At 45.6% G+C, this 17,632-nt stretch overlaps 1 pseudogene; it reads right to left on the reverse strand.

Moving 5' to 3' along the window:
* Window positions 1–15,849: 15,849 nt before the first annotated feature.
* LOC141227940 (U2 spliceosomal RNA) lies at window positions 15,850–15,963 on the reverse strand (annotated as a pseudogene).
* Between the last annotated feature and the right edge of the window lie 1,669 nt (window positions 15,964–17,632).

Below are 17,632 nucleotides of genomic sequence, written 5' to 3' on the forward strand. Positions count from 1 at the left end.
TAGGAGTGTGAGTTGGGGATCTCCCAGTGGTAATACAGTTGGAATCACTGCCTTATTAATACAACGGGGAACTGTTTTGATTTCAATTAACATTAAAGGGGTTGTCCGTACCCTACACTGATTTAATCCTAAATCTCTATTTAATTTAATAATCTACCGTATTTTTCGGACTATAAGACGCACTTTTTTTCCTCCAAAATTTTGGAGGAAAATGGGGGGTGCGTTTTTTAGTGTGTGTGTGTGTGTGTGTGTGTGTGTGTGTGTGTATATGTATGTATCCCCCTCCTGGTATTTGTGCTGCCCCCGCCATCCTATCCCGGTATGCGTGGCTCCCCTCATCCCCAATCCCGGTATGCGTGGCTCCCCTCATCCCCAATCCCGGTATGCGTGGCTCCCCTCATCCCCAATCCCGGAATGCGTGGCTCCCCTCATCCCCAATCCCGGAATGCGTGGCTTCCCTAATCCCCCCCCCACTATACACACATCCCCAAAAAAATAAACAGTTATACTCACCTTTCTTCTCTGTACTCCAGCTCTGCAGCGTCCTGTTCTGCCGGAGGCCGGGGGAGGAGTGCGGCGACAGAGCACAGCGCCGACCGGCGCCAATTTGCTGAAGACACACTGTAAATGTGTCTTCATAAAAATGGCGCCGGATAGCGCTATGCGCACGCGCCGATCCAACGTCTCACTCTGCCCCCGGTCTCCGCTGAAGAGAGGCGCCACGGCAACGCTCTTCCCGGTCAGGTAAGTATGGCGCCGGAGATCGCAGTGTGCGTTCAGTGCCTACACACAACCGCGATCTCTGACGCCATACACCTCTTACCTGTAACGGCTGGATGCGGTCTTCTGTCTGGAGCCAGACTGCGCGTCATGCATGCGCAGTCTATCGAGGCTTTGGACAGAGACCCGCATCCCCGGTTATATTATAGATTGTGGGGTGTGAGGGGAGTGGTAGCTGTGGAGGAGCGGGGCACAGGAGGCAGCGGTGCAGCCTACACTGTCCCTGCTGCTAAAGAAAATGAATATTCACTGCTCCTTAATAGCAGCACACAGTGTAGCCGCGCTGCGGCTCCTGCTGCTGCCGGAATCGCCTGTGCCCGCTGTTAAAGGGCATGAATATTCAACCTCTCTCCACGCTCATGGGCGTGGGGAGGGGGTGAATATTCATGCCTTTTAATAAGCGGGCACACGCTATAGCCCGGCAGGAGCCGCAGCGCGGCCAAGCTGTGTGCCGGCTATGAAGGAGAGAAGTCACTGCTCCCCGCGCACACAGACCCGGCGTGGGGAGCAGTGACTTCCGGCAGCTGATCTCTCCATGTGAGCCGCGCATGGCAGTGACGTGCGGCTCACATGGAGAGAGAAGAAAGGTGAGTATAAGTGTTTATTTTTTTTTTTTATGTGCAGCCTGATGGGGATTAGGGGGACCATGCATATTAGGGTATGGATGAGGGGGCCATACAAAACAGGATAAAGATGAGGGGGCCATACATGCCAGGATGGGGATGAGGGGTGCCGTGCGTACCTGGACGGGGATGATGGCCGCCGTGCGTACCTGGACGGGGATGATGGCCACGTATAAAAGGAAGGGGGTTGGGCATATATACCAGGATAGGGGATATTGTCAGAATTGGGTATTACCCCTATACCAGAAGACCCCCTCCCCCTTAAAAGTGCATCATGAACAATTTTTTGCTTAATTTTTTTTTTTTTTTTCCCTCCTCTAAAACCTAGGTGCGTCTTATGGTCCGGTGCGTCTTATAGTCCGAAAAATACGGTAATTGCTTTTCTAATATACTTTAATTAAAAGTTAATCTAAATTTATCTAACTGGGGTGTGTTTGTATGTGTGTATTCATTTGTTTTTTTTTACCAACTTCCTGTTTGATAACATTTAGTTTGAAAATCCCCAGTGCATCCTGGGATATGAAGACGGACGTGATCAGGGAGCAGAGGCTGCGGTCCCTGCTGCTGCCTCTTTCCCCACCCTGAATGAAGCGTCATCAGTGATGCCTGTTTCAGGGGCTGGGCTAGTCCCTGCTACTCTGCGCATGTGTCGGTTGTCAATTCTAACTCTCAGTTGCTCAGCAGGATCTTGTCACTGTGCAATATTCTTTTTAATGCGCAGCGTCAGGGATTCCTCGGAGACGACACCGGGGAGATCACGCAATATCTCACCCTGCCATCACTGTCATGGATTTCGTCTGGAATCGCGAGCACACGATCCAGATTACTCGACAGTTCAGCAGTTTTTGGGGATTGCGAATCTCAAGAGTGCTACCTCCCGGAAGCTAAAATACAATAAATGAGGGGCCAGGTGAAGAAAGCCATAGCAAATTCGGTCATGTCCCTTGGAGGTGCAATGTACCTGTTGGGTACCCTGATATCGTGGGTTCTGTGAGCACAATACCATTCCAGGGTTTTACAGTGGGATCTGATACATAATGAAGTTTCTCTTAAGGGCACTTGGAAGGGACGATGTCCTTATCACCCCGGTCAGTAAAATCTTTATAGAGGTTGGGCTCATCCTGCCACCAATCTCGAGGGGTTCCCTGGGTACTTGGGGTCGCTAGCACAATTACCACAGATGCGAGTCCCAGAGGGTGGGGAGCCCAGGGGACCTGGTCAGATATCGAAAAGGGTCTCTCCTCCAATGCAAAAGAACTTGTCGGTCCGAGCTCTACTGTGCCTGTTAGGGGTGAAGTTCGGGTCCTAGGAGGCATCGTCTATGCAGCCTGCACAGCAGATCACAGCCCGGGCACCACGTCTCCGGGTAAATCTCCACCTTTTGAGTTACTTCTTGTGCAGCAGCCCCATGCAAGTTGCTTCGCTCTCCTCGGCCAGCTCCTGCTGAAGACTGAGCTCCTCTGCCCAATCTAGGAGCTCAATAGCCCTGATCACGTCAGTGGTAGCCCAGCACTGCTGGATCAGATTTACAAATGGCAAACTAATCAGCCCTAGGCATTTCTAATATGTGCAGAGCAGGCGACATAAGTCTGACCGGTGTCCTCATAGACCTTTCCTCAGCCGGGGTCTAATAGGAGCAGTAAGATGGCCGTCATGGGGTCCATTGTTAGATCTCGGCTGCCATAGAAACTCATCAGCACCATGATCGCGCCTCCCTCTCCTGTCTAAAGTGCCTAAATGCTGTGGAAGCCCCCTACTGTGTCATACAGTGGATTAAGCTGCCAGGATCCGGGTTGGCTCCACTGTCGGTGGCTGGAGCAGGACTGTGTTATACAGCCACACTTCTGCCGCCGATCTTGTAAGAACCCTGACAGGACCTGCCTGATGATAATGTGTCCTATAGAGCGGGTCTTGGTACCAGACTGCCCTGTACATATTCACCACTAGCTGGGAACCAGTTACTTACAAGGTCTAGTTTCGGATGTGTTTCCAGGATCTGTAGTTATCAGCATTTTATCCTTTAGGCCGAGTTATAATATCACTGTAACACTCTCGCCCTGTACCTGTATCCCTGCACTGTGTGCTGCACAAAATTATATAACAAAGTGTGTGTGTGTACACAGATATCTATCTCCTGAATGGAATTACTGCTAGATCTCCTATACATAGAAATATGAGGTTCTTAGCGCACATTTTGAGCAAATTGTGCGAGCCCATCTGCCAACGTCAAGGCGACCTCTTCAGATGGGTCCCTACACTAACACTACACTAACTTAGTAACTGGGACTAGTTTTTTGTATTATTATTACCACCATTTTTACTACTTATTATTATTTCAATAATGCAATTAATTGTAACTGTTATAACACTAATTAAAAAAATTTAATTATTTTTTTTTTATTATACTTGTGATTCTAATAATGGTATTACTAAAATCCCTTTGCCTAAAGCTGTTGATCCAGAAGTAGGCAAAAACCCCAGGACACCTAACGCCAATATGTTTCCTAGGGGAAAAAAATCCTTCTTGACCTATGGAAAAGGCGATCAGTCCTAGGACCCTGGATCAAACCTAATAATATTATTACAAGTTATATAATATTACGCTAATTATTGTACTACTGGAGTTATTTTAATTTGTTTTTATAAATCTAAATATTTGAGATGGTTATTATTAACATTGTGCTATGTTATTACAGTATTATTCTTCTTTCCTATCACTACTAATACTGCCCTATACCTACAGTGTTGATCCAGAAGAAGGCAAAAAACCCAGGACACCTTCAGCCAATTTGTGTTACAGGGGAAAAAGTCCTTCTTGACCCCGAGAAAAGACGATCAGTCCTAGAACCCTGGATCAAACCTAATTATGTTACTAGTTATGTAATTACTATTGCTGTACTAAATGTACTTCTACAGTTTTTAATATAATTTTTTTTATATATTTTGTCTTATGTCCTGCTTTCTTATTAAAGTACTACTCTAATTTTTCTATAACTATTTAATATTACAGTATTGATTGAACTACGTCTATAATTATTTTTATTTACTCTTTGTTCTTTCTATAGATATAACTAGTTTATATTTATTATTAATAATAATAACCTGCTATCTTATTACGGTATTATTCTTCTTTCCTATTACTACTAATACTACCCTATACCTACAGTGTTGATCCAAAAGAAGGCAAAAACCTCAGGACACCTTCAGTCAATTTGTGTCACAGCGGAAAAATTCCTTCTTGACCCCGAGAAAAGGCGATCAGTCCTAGAACCCTGGATCACACTGTTATTCTACCTACTACTATTACTACTGTTATTTTATTACTTTCTTACTATTATCACTAGTAGTATTACTCAAATTACACTAATACTGATATACTACCTCTAGATTACTACTATCCTGCTATTACTTTGGTGGATTTCTACTTACCAGCCGGTATTGCCGTATGATGATATCGGCAGAGAGGTCCCAGCAGGATGGTCCACATGGTGTTCCTCTTTCCTCTCAAATACCTTTTGATGTAATGGCAGATGTTGTTCTGCTTCTTCCTTTATGTTGTAGGATCGACTCTTCTGTCCTCTTCTGTCCTCTTCTGTCCTCTTCTGTCCTCTTCTGTCCTCTTCTGTCCTCTTCTGTCCTCTTCTGTCCTCTTCTGTCCTCTTCTGTCCTCTTCTGTCCTCTTCTGTCCTCTTCTGTCCTCTTCTGTCCTCTTCTGTCCTCTTCTGTCCTCTTCTGTCCTCTTCTGTCCTCTTCTGTCCTCTTCTGTCCTCTTCTGTCCTCTTCTGTCCTCTTCTGTCCTCTTCTGTCCTCTTCTGTCCTCTTCTGTCCTCTTCTGTCCTCTTCTGTCCTCTTCTGTCCTCTTCTGTCCTCTTCTGTCCTCTTCTGTCCTCTTCTGTCCTCTTCTGTCCTCTTCTGTCCTCTTCTGTCCTCTTCTGTCCTCTTCTGTCCTCTTCTGTCCTCTTCTGTCCTCTTCTGTCCTCTTCTGTCCTCTTCTGTCCTCTTCTGTCCTCTTCTGTCCTCTTCTGTCCTCTTCTGTCCTCTTCTGTCCTCTTCTGTCCTCTTCTGTCCTCTTCTGTCCTCTTCTGTCCTCTTCTGTCCTCTTCTGTCCTCTTCTGTCCTCTTCTGTCCTCTTCTGTCCTCTTCTGTCCTCTTCTGTCCTCTTCTGTCCTCTTCTGTCCTCTTCTGTCCTCTTCTGTCCTCTTCTGTCCTCTTCTGTCCTCTTCTGTCCTCTTCTGTCCTCTTCTGTCCTCTTCTGTCCTCTTCTGTCCTCTTCTGTCCTCTTCTGTCCTCTTCTGTCCTCTTCTGTCCTCTTCTGTCCTCTTCTGTCCTCTTCTGTCCTCTTCTGTCCTCTTCTGTCCTCTTCTGTCCTCTTCTGTCCTCTTCTGTCCTCTTCTGTCCTCTTCTGTCCTCTTCTGTCCTCTTCTGTCCTCTTCTGTCCTCTTCTGTCCTCTTCTGTCCTCTTCTGTCCTCTTCTGTCCTCTTCTGTCCTCTTCTGTCCTCTTCTGTCCTCTTCTGTCCTCTTCTGTCCTCTTCTGTCCTCTTCTGTCCTCTTCTGTCCTCTTCTGTCCTCTTCTGTCCTCTTCTGTCCTCTTCTGTCCTCTTCTGTCCTCTTCTGTCCTCTTCTGTCCTCTTCTGTCCTCTTCTGTCCTCTTCTGTCCTCTTCTGTCCTCTTCTGTCCTCTTCTGTCCTCTTCTGTCCTCTTCTGTCCTCTTCTGTCCTCTTCTGTCCTCTTCTGTCCTCTTCTGTCCTCTTCTGTCCTCTTCTGTCCTCTTCTGTCCTCTTCTGTCCTCTTCTGTCCTCTTCTGTCCTCTTCTGTCCTCTTCTGTCCTCTTCTGTCCTCTTCTGTCCTCTTCTGTCCTCTTCTGTCCTCTTCTGTCCTCTTCTGTCCTCTTCTGTCCTCTTCTGTCCTCTTCTGTCCTCTTCTGTCCTCTTCTGTCCTCTTCTGTCCTCTTCTGTCCTCTTCTGTCCTCTTCTGTCCTCTTCTGTCCTCTTCTGTCCTCTTCTGTCCTCTTCTGTCCTCTTCTGTCCTCTTCTGTCCTCTTCTGTCCTCTTCTGTCCTCTTCTGTCCTCTTCTGTCCTCTTCTGTCCTCTTCTGTCCTCTTCTGTCCTCTTCTGTCCTCTTCTGTCCTCTTCTGTCCTCTTCTGTCCTCTTCTGTCCTCTTCTGTCCTCTTCTGTCCTCTTCTGTCCTCTTCTGTCCTCTTCTGTCCTCTTCTGTCCTCTTCTGTCCTCTTCTGTCCTCTTCTGTCCTCTTCTGTCCTCTTCTGTCCTCTTCTGTCCTCTTCTGTCCTCTTCTGTCCTCTTCTGTCCTCTTCTGTCCTCTTCTGTCCTCTTCTGTCCTCTTCTGTCCTCTTCTGTCCTCTTCTGTCCTCTTCTGTCCTCTTCTGTCCTCTTCTGTCCTCTTCTGTCCTCTTCTGTCCTCTTCTGTCCTCTTCTGTCCTCTTCTGTCCTCTTCTGTCCTCTTCTGTCCTCTTCTGTCCTCTTCTGTCCTCTTCTGTCCTCTTCTGTCCTCTTCTGTCCTCTTCTGTCCTCTTCTGTCCTCTTCTGTCCTCTTCTGTCCTCTTCTGTCCTCTTCTGTCCTCTTCTGTCCTCTTCTGTCCTCTTCTGTCCTCTTCTGTCCTCTTCTGTCCTCTTCTGTCCTCTTCTGTCCTCTTCTGTCCTCTTCTGTCCTCTTCTGTCCTCTTCTGTCCTCTTCTGTCCTCTTCTGTCCTCTTCTGTCCTCTTCTGTCCTCTTCTGTCCTCTTCTGTCCTCTTCTGTCCTCTTCTGTCCTCTTCTGTCCTCTTCTGTCCTCTTCTGTCCTCTTCTGTCCTCTTCTGTCCTCTTCTGTCCTCTTCTGTCCTCTTCTGTCCTCTTCTGTCCTCTTCTGTCCTCTTCTGTCCTCTTCTGTCCTCTTCTGTCCTCTTCTGTCCTCTTCTGTCCTCTTCTGTCCTCTTCTGTCCTCTTCTGTCCTCTTCTGTCCTCTTCTGTCCTCTTCTGTCCTCTTCTGTCCTCTTCTGTCCTCTTCTGTCCTCTTCTGTCCTCTTCTGTCCTCTTCTGTCCTCTTCTGTCCTCTTCTGTCCTCTTCTGTCCTCTTCTGTCCTCTTCTGTCCTCTTCTGTCCTCTTCTGTCCTCTTCTGTCCTCTTCTGTCCTCTTCTGTCCTCTTCTGTCCTCTTCTGTCCTCTTCTGTCCTCTTCTGTCCTCTTCTGTCCTCTTCTGTCCTCTTCTGTCCTCTTCTGTCCTCTTCTGTCCTCTTCTGTCCTCTTCTGTCCTCTTCTGTCCTCTTCTGTCCTCTTCTGTCCTCTTCTGTCCTCTTCTGTCCTCTTCTGTCCTCTTCTGTCCTCTTCTGTCCTCTTCTGTCCTCTTCTGTCCTCTTCTGTCCTCTTCTGTCCTCTTCTGTCCTCTTCTGTCCTCTTCTGTCCTCTTCTCAGGAAACGCAACCCTCAACTGACAGAGCGCCATTACTGACCTCATCCCGCTAAGTAAAAGTGTTTTTCCTGTTTTACACAGAATGCAGACTACCGTGCAGCAACCTATACTCCCGAGGGGCCGCAGCAAACTGGAGTGAATAATGTCCCCCTCTTCCTTTGGATTACGCTTATGCCGTGTTCTCACTGGTGCTATTGGCTTCCATTGGAGATTTAAGCTTTTTGGTATTTTTGATGCTGTATAGTTAGTCACAGTTACCTGAGACGTAATAAATAGCATTAAAGCTGCAGTAATTTTTTTATGTACACTGCTCAAAACATAAAGGGAACACTTAAACAACAGAATATAACTCCAAGTAAATCAAACTTCTCTGAAATCAAACTGTCCACTTAGGAAACAACACTGATTGACGATCAATTTCACATGCTGTTGTCCAAATGGAATAGACAATAGATGGAAATTATTGGCAATTATCAAGACATCCTCAGTAAAGGAGTGGTTCTGCAGGTGGGGACCACAGGCCACATCTCAGTACCAATGCTTTCTGGCTGATGCTTTGGTCACTTTTGAATGTTGGTTGTGCTTTCACACTCGTGGTAGCATGAGACGGACTCTACAATCCACAGAAGATGCTCAGGTAGTGCAGCTCATCCAAGATGGCTCATCAGTGAGAGCTGTGGCAACGAGGTTTGCTGTGTCTGTCAGCGTAGTGTCCAGAGGCTGGAGACGCTACCAGGAGACAGGCCAGTACACCAGGAGACATGGAGGGGGGCCGTAGGAGGGCAACAACCCAGCAGCAGGACCGCTACCTCCGCCTTTGTGCAAGGAGGAACAGGAGGAGCACTGCCAGAGCCCTGCAAAATGACCTCCAGCAGGCCACAAATGATCCTCCTTAAGACTGTCAGAAGGAGCTCACTGATAGATTCTCAGTTAGCTAATTTTGCAGCCAGGAATAGACAGTGCAGCACAGATGCTACAGAAGGCAACATTTTTAATGAAACTCAATTACAGAAATCAATTTTAGCCCCAAATACTTGCATTAAAGTAAAAAAAACAAATGACCCCAAATCTGGACAACCGCTTTAACTCCTTACCAACATCTGCCGTACGTGTATGGTATAAGTCAGTAGCGGGTGTATGGAGCAGAGTCAGCTCGCCCCGTACATGGCAGATAATGGCTGTAACAAACAACCAGGACCTGCCTCTAAGAGCTGCGAGTGGAGCGAAGATCTGCCCACCACTGTTAACCTGTTCAGTGCTGCTGTCAATCACTAACAGCAGCATTAACAGTGCACCGGCATTGGGTCGCATCGTTCCATGTGCCCACCGGCGCTCCTGTGACGCGATCACAGGGTGCAGATGGACTGCTATGACATCCGGGGGTCTGCTGAAGCCTCCGTGCCTGTCATCATAAAGCTTCATTTGGGCTGTAAAGAAGACCGTGATTTTGCTATATGGAGCATTACTGTGGTATCGCTGTATATAGCACAAGCAATCAGATAATGTATACAAATGCAGTGAAAATTAAAAAAAATAAAAAAAGTTTAAAATATTAAAACCCCACACGTTCAGCTCACCTCCCACTAAAAATAAAGATAATAAAAATATACACATTTGTGGTATGGTCTCTTTCAGAGAAATACAATCTATCCAAATATAAAAAACAAACGATCAGTGAACACAGAAAAAAATTCAAAAAGACAAAATTACATTTTTTTCGTTCGCCACAATACTACAGAAAATCCTGTAAGAAGCGATGACCATGTCATATGTGTCCCAAAATGTTATCAATAAAGTCCTCTTGCCCTTCAAAAAATAAGCCCCCACACAGCTCCATCAACCCGAAAAACGAAAATGTTACGGGTCTCAGAAAAAATGGTGACACCATCAAAAATAAGTTTTTTTCTTTTGCCAAAACTATTGGAGAAGTTTGGTCATGCTGTAATCACACTGAGGAGTAGGATCCTATTACCAGGTCATTTTTACCACACTATGTACGCCGTTAAAACCCTTCCCAGAAAAACAGGGTCAGGCTTTTTTTTCCTCGCACTTTTACTGCACTTGGAATGTTTTTCCCGTTTTCTAGTACTATGTGGTAAATGAATGGTGGGATTTATAAGTACCGCTCATCCTGCAAAATAACAAGACCTCACACTATGTGGACAGACATGAAAAAGTTATAGCCCTTGGAAAAAGCAAAGGAAAAAACAGAAAAAAACATCAATTGGTTCTGTTGGGAAGGGGTAAAGCTGAAGAAACGCATGTAACAGCAGAATATGGAGGAAGGTGAGATATCACAGGCTGGTGGATACTACCTGCTCCATCGCTGGCAGAGTAACCCATCCCCATGGTGGCCGCTGAGATCTTCTCTTGTAGAAACGTATCCAAAATCTATAAAACATGGGGAACAGTCAGCAGAGGGTTTGGTGATTGGCTCATATTGGCGATATACCCAGGGGCATTACTGGGCACAGGGAAGATTGGGAATGAATAGGATTGGCTGTTAGATATGTGATCTCTTCAATTAAAGGGGATGTCTAGTTGGAACAAGTTCTCACTGATCTCTGGATAGGTGATGACTCTTAGATCGGTGGGTTTGGCTGCTATGACCCAATCAGCAGAACAGCACTTATAGATAGAAGTGAGCGAAGTGCAAATGTTCAGCCGCCGGTCCGTTCATTCTCTATGGGGGGCGCTGTACTCCGCTTTCTCCTGCATAGAGAATGAATGGAGCGGTGGCCGGGGAGGGTCTAGCAGGGATTAGTTGGGTTCCCAGCAGATCTAGAAGTTGTCACTTATCATGTGTTGGGGAATAATGACTTCTCCTCTGATAAATGTGCTGATTCCTGTCAGTTGTGGTCGCTGAGTGCGTGTGATGGGATGTGGCTCCGTCCGTTATATTATATCACGTCTTATACCTATAATCTCGCTGATCGCAGGTGTCTGTCTTCACACTCAGATGAGATGGAACAAACTGACCATATAGAACTTTTTTTTTTTTTCTTCAAATTCAAACCGAGCAATCCTATTGGCCGAGTATGAATGCAGTTACCATGGTGACAGAAGTAGCTGCAGATTTAAAGGGACAAGATACTAATATTGTACTAAAGTGTATTTTATTATATACTTCACATAACTGACTGGGTACACCTTGGTGCTGGTGGGATGGCTTTTTTTTAATCAAACAACATGTTTACTAAGTACCCTATATTATATATATTTCCTATTGCTTTTTACTTACTTATAGCAGGGTATATGTTCATATTGTTTCTATCCTAAGTTTGTCTATTTTCTAATAGACGGTGGCAAACTTCTTCCTCGCCTTTGAAGCACAGCTTTCAATTATTCCTGTCGTAAACAAGGTAAAAAGCTTTGAGCCGAGCACGATCAGACTCCTTCAGTCCCGCAGCAGGTAAATCTGTGAACATCGCCGGCACTCCTGCTGTTCCTAGTACCGATCCCTCTGAGCGGTTGTGCAGTAATGAAGGCAGGATTCACCCCAAACTTGCTCGTCTTTTTTTTCGATTTCCAGTTCTGGTAATTAGTGATACACATGTGTATATCCAGTGGTCAACTCAAAACCTATGTATGGAAAATCAATTGTTTGCTGTATGCATCTCATTTGTAGGATGCACACTATTCATTTCAATATGGAGCGGAGTAGGAGGAGACTTTCATTACTGTTCCCTTTACTTCCTCCCTGCTGATAGGAAATGCCATACTGTTTGCTTGTGTCCTGTGATTACAGCAGCCTGCAACAGTTTTCAGCGTGCACTCCCCGGCTCAGGCATCAAGCAGTAAATGATAACATTAAAACGCTGCTACCCCTTTGTTAGTCACTTTTTTATCTTCTTCCCCCTTCTACGAATGCTATAGTCCGTTATTCTAGAACTGCTCTGAAAATGGTTCTCTCTGGAGTGTTGGGATTTGGGTTTAGGGTGGGTTATGGGAATTGAAGTTCAGATACTTTGTTCATATTTTTACTATGGAATTACTATGTCGTGTATGTTATTTGAAACATGGAATATTTGTAGTTTGAGTTTTTCAATAAAAATTATTTGATTAAAAAATTATGAAATTAAAATTCCTCTGTTCTTGAGAAAGCATAGGATTTTACTAAGAGGTAAATTGCACGTTCCTTGTTTTCCAGGCACTTTACATTTTTGCTAGTTTTGTACGATTACACAATCCCTTTTATAGGCCAGTGCCAGTTGTACATCTCTCCCTAAACTCTTGTTCACACTATATTTTAAGCCAGTTTTATTATATGGTTTCTAGATGTTGTCCAGCTTTGATAAATAATTAGTATTTATACTTTTGCTTTTAGATAGACTTGAAGAATGCAGATCCGGAAAGGGTGGAGAAACAAATTGAGAAGATGTTTGACGTTCCCGCTAGTGACTGTATCCGGGTACGATGCGCTCCAGATCAAAATCATTCCTGTAGGCAAATTTAACTCCGCTGTCTGTACCTTGTCTTTTTATTTTTTTCTACAAAATGTGGCTGGAAAAGGGGCAATGTAGCGAGGAATTGACATCAATTTTTGGTGTTAAAAAAAAGCAAAAAACTTTTGTGACGCATAATTTTTGCGCAAAAATGTGCAGCTTCCTATTTTACAGCACTCTTGCAACTTTTAGAAATTGGGCTTGGTAAGCCACACAGGTCTAAGAACGACGGGTGACGTTAAAAGTGGATAAAGATACACAGTGGCTCAGTGGTTAGCATTGTTGTTTTGCAGCACTGGGATCCTGGGTTCAAATCCCACCAAGGACGACATCTGCAAGAAGTTTGTATGTTCTCCCTGTGTTTGCGTGGGTTTCCTCCGGGTTCTCCGGTTTTCTCCCACACTCCAAAGACATACTGATAGGGAATGTAGATTGTGAGCCCCGATGGGGGCAGTGATGATAATGTCTGTAAAGTGCTGTGAAATTAATGGCGCTTTATAAGTGAGTAAAATAAATAAAGATAGATGGAAGTGCTACATAAACATTTATCAAACATTGTGCAACACTTTGATACATTTGGCACAAATAATGGTAACACAACCACAAGCAAAACTGACCTGAGAAAGTCCCTTTATGATACATTTTTCAGAAAGAATTTGAAAGATTTAAAGCGTTAGAAATGAAGAAGATTATCCAATATCACCGAAAAAGGAAAAGTCTCCAGATGTCTTTATGCCGGATGCCGGTCTGTGTCCATACCTAAAGAAGAGCTGCCAAAAGAATGGGAAAGGAATCCTTTAGTAAACATAAATATCCATTGGGGTTTTAGGTGTTAAAAAAATGATCATATGAAAGATTTTGTGATCTGCGGTTACATGATTGTAATAACAACATTAAAGCCCCATTCAGATGTACAGGTTTTATCCATGAGAAACTGAGTAGAACGATATATAGGTTTGTGGGAGAAGATTCAGTATAAATTGTAATTTATTCATTAGATTTGAGAGTCCTCAGTGGTTGATACCTTTAATGGCTAACGGAAAAGATGGTAACAAATTGCAAGCTTTCCAGACTACTCAGGCTTCTTCATCAGGCAGACCTGAGACCTGAGTAGTCTGGAAAGTCTGCAATTTGTTACCTTTTAATGGCTAACGGAAAAGATGGTATCAACCACTGAGGACTCTCAAATCTAAATACTCTTCTATCTACTGGCTAATACGGTACAAAGATAGATGTTTTTCCTGTATCAATTTATTCAGTGGAATCCTGCTGTTTGTACAGATGAGTCCAGTGGGCGGTCCTACTAGTGATTGACAGCTATCTTTGCCTGCATGGTCATACAGGGAACTGTCAATCACTTAGTAGGACCGCCCACTGGACTAGTGTACATACGGCAGGACTTTTCACTGCATAAAATGCCAGTTTTGCTGACTCTCTTCCCACAGATATGTCTATCAGTCTGATCAACTTCTCTGCTCTACAACATCCCCTACAGATCTTATACCATTTCAGCATGACAGGTTCCTTTAATCACCTGCAGATGACATAAGTAGCCATGTTCTGTGTGGCTTACGGAGGGGCTTGATTGCTTGTCAGCTTCAAACAGGTTTCATTTCTTCTGATTCGTTGTAGCCGAGTTCTAAACTGTATTAAGAAATTCATTTCTCTGTTTATTTCTATTAGATGTCGGGGAAGCTTGGAACAAATGTGGAAAGTGTTCTTCAAGAAGTTGTCAGGAGGCTTCCACCGAGAGTACGGACTAATGCGGCTCTATCCATCTTCTCTTTATTAAAGGGAACCTGTCACCTTGGAAAATGCTATGTACCTGCAGGTATAGGGTTAATCTGCAGATAAATATTGTTACAATGCTGCCCGGCCGCCTTATTGATAGTGTAGGTACCGGGAGAAAATTAACTTCTTTCCTCCCTGCAGCCGCCGGCCTTCACTCATCGTTGTGCACGGAGCGGCTACAGTCTTGGATCACAGCACCTCTCGCTATATCAGGGGTGACGGCTGTAAACCCGGCCCGGATTTTGATTGACAGCTTGCTCTGCACAGATGCGCTGCAGAACCACTTAGAATCTGAGTGAAGGAGTAGTATGTTCACAGATAGAGAATATGGCTCATCCACGTGCAGATCTGCTCCACGTCCGATTACATATTTGTGGGAGAAACCCTAGTGGCAGCCTCATATTTCTGACATGGATCCTCTAGCACTATTTGTGAAACTGCGGCTCCCAGCATAACTTGATGAGAGACCGTCAGTCTGCTGGGATCTGTAGTTTCACTACAGCAGGAGTGTCACAAGCTGCGGACCTCTGCTCACTCCAGCACTGGTCGGCATTTTCAGCACGTGAACGTACGCTATGCTTTCTGGAGACACAAGGGTGTAGATAATTTTATCAAACCCTTGACTGTAAGTTTGAACCCTAAGTGGATTATATTGTTCCCACAGTTTCAGTTTTGGACCATTTAAGGGGAATTTAAAGGGTTCTGGCCACTGATTTTCCTTAAAGGGGATCAGTATCCCTCTATGTCTTTGTATATACTTGATAAAGACCTATAACAGGTCGAAACGTTATGTGATGGCGGAATAAACTTTGTCTTTTGGAATTCATCACTCTGGACTGAACGCGGTTTACTTACCTTTATCCCCTTTAACAGGATGTCTTATTTTTGTGTTTTAGTCCCAAGATTGAAAAGGGCAGCCCTCTTAAAGCCCTGCTGTTTGACTCAACGTTTGATCACTACAGAGGCGTCGTAGCAGCATCGCCCTGTGTGGAGGTGACGTGTGTAAAGGCAATAAATCGTGTCTGCCCACTCTGGCAAGTGCTATGAAGTCAATGAGGTTGGCATACTGACCCCAGAGGAAGTGGCAGCCGAAAAACGAAGTTTTTTTTAATAATTTTATTAGCCTTTCCCTCTGTCTTCACCAATCAGCCCTCTGTATTGATGATCAGATCAAAGATGTAGACAGGGATTGTCTCACGCTGCATCTCCTTCCTGATTGTATCACTGAGAAGACAGAAGCTGCCCCATCCCATTCTCCAAGAAATGCAGAACCCAATGCATCTGCTGTCCGTCATCCGCTTATTGTCAGAGGACATCATTAGGGACTGCATTTTCTCATTGCTTAAGAAATTGTTGGGGGATCCTGCTAATTGCTGAATAATAAAACTGCAGCACCGCTCCATTTAAAGCAGTGTTTCCCAAACTCCAGTCCTCATGGCACCCAACAGGTCAGGTTTTCAGGATTTCCTCAGTATTACACATGTGATGAAAGTATCATCAAGGAATCCGGAATTCTCTCACCTGTGCAATACTATGGAAATCCTGAAGACATGACCTGTGGGGGGCCGTGAGGACTGGAGTTTGGGAAACACTGATTTTAAAGGGACTGTCAGCACAGAATGACTGTTGAAACCAAGTACAAGCGCTCCGTGGATCACGGCGTGGGCCAATCCTTTATATACACCTTCCCACCTGCTTGTTTTACCTCTGTCTCCTTCCTTCTCTGGTTCTATGAAGCCAGAGCTGTCAATCAAAGAAGAGGAGGGTGTGGATAGAGGGAAAACAAGCAGCCGGGAAGATAGATAGATAGATAGATAGATAGATAACATTGCAATGCAATATATTGGTAAAAGCTAAGCACATATACTAAATGAGAACAGATACTACACTTGATGTTAGCCAAAAGGCCGAGAAGCGATAACCTGAATTGGTTTTGGCCTATGACTGCACCCTGGCTTCAAGAATGCACCCATTGTAGGGATAGGGACAAAGACTCCCCTTAGGAGGACATGTTGTTCATCAATAGACATCTTAAAACCCACAACTTTACTGCTTGTTGCAGCTGCAGCCCACGCATGCATTTTTAATCTGCATGAGTCTGCCTATTTTCAAACATTCTCCCCTCCCCCCCAATGTCCCATGTACCTGCAGACAAGGGGATGGGGAGAGGATAACTAATTAGTGAACAAACAAGCGGCGGTCCACCTTCTTCCTAGTCTGCAGGCTCCCTGCAGACTGTAGCTGACTGCCGAAGCACAGCCAGATAAAGGCTAGGAGCCCATTATGACATGTGCAATGATGTTCCATTCTTCCATTCTAGCATTATTCCATTGTTCCATTGTCCCATTCTCTTGCATTATTCCATTGTTCCATTCACTCATTACATCTATTGCAAGCAATCTATCTGCCTGGGTGAAAACCAATAGGATGCTCTGATTGACAGACATAGGTAGCACTTTAAAACAACATCTCGGACCAAACTTTTTTTTATCTTTTTTTCATCCATAGATAGAAAATTAAAGAAGTCAGTGCTCTTTCAGAGGGAGCCAGCATTTCACTAAAGAAATCGCAACGGCCCCACATTTTTTTTAAATGCGTGGTACTCAGCAACACCCAACTGATGGGACAGTTGAATTAAAAGAGTAGCAGCTGATAACAAGGCCACTGATTAGGTATATGGCGTATGTGCAAAGGTGTAGCAAAGGACAAATGCATTATTGCAGCTTATCTCAGAAAGGAAGGGATAGAAAGATAGATAGATTGGATGGATGGATGGATGGATGGATGGATGGAGGGGCATATACACCTACCCAGGATGGATGGATGAATGGAAAAGCATATACATCTACCCAGGATGGATGGCTGGAGGGGCATTTACACCTACCCAGGATGGATGGATGCAGGGGCATAAACACCTACCCAGGATGCATGGATGGACGCATGGGGCTGAAGGGGGGTCAGGCTGGACACATGGGGACATGGATGGACGCATGGGGCTGAAGGGGGGCAGGCTGGACATGTGGGGACATGGATGGACGCATGGAGCTGAAGGGGGGGCAGGCTGGACATGTGGGGACATGGATGGATGCAATGGGACTGAGGGGGGGGCAGGCTGGACATGTGGGGACCTGGATGGATGCATGGGGCTGAAGGGGGGGCAGGCTGGACACGTGGGTACCTGGATGGATGCATGGGGCTGAAGGGGGGGCAGGCTGGACACGTGGCGACCTGGATGGACGCATGAGGCTGAAGGGGGGGCAGGCTGGACGCGTGGGGACCTGGATGGACGCATGGGGCTGAAGCGGGGCAGGCTGGACACGTGGCAACCTGGATGGACGCATGAGGCTGAAGGGGGGGCAGACTGGACACGTGGGACCTGGATGGACGCATGGGGCTGAAGGGGGGGCAGACTGGACACGTGGGACCTGGATGGACGCATGGGGCTGAAGGGGGGGCAGGCTGGACACGTGGGGACCTGGATGGACGCATGGAGGTGAAGGGGGGCAAGCTGGACACGTGGGGACCTGGATGGACGCATGGAGGTGAAGGGGGGCAAGCTGGACACGTGGGGACCTGGATAGATATATG

This window comes from Phyllobates terribilis, unplaced genomic scaffold (genome assembly GCF_046119375.1).
Source record: "Phyllobates terribilis strain yellow unplaced genomic scaffold, ASM4611937v1 Scaffold_434__1_contigs__length_1565206, whole genome shotgun sequence".
Lineage (NCBI taxonomy): Eukaryota > Metazoa > Chordata > Amphibia > Anura > Dendrobatidae > Phyllobates > Phyllobates terribilis.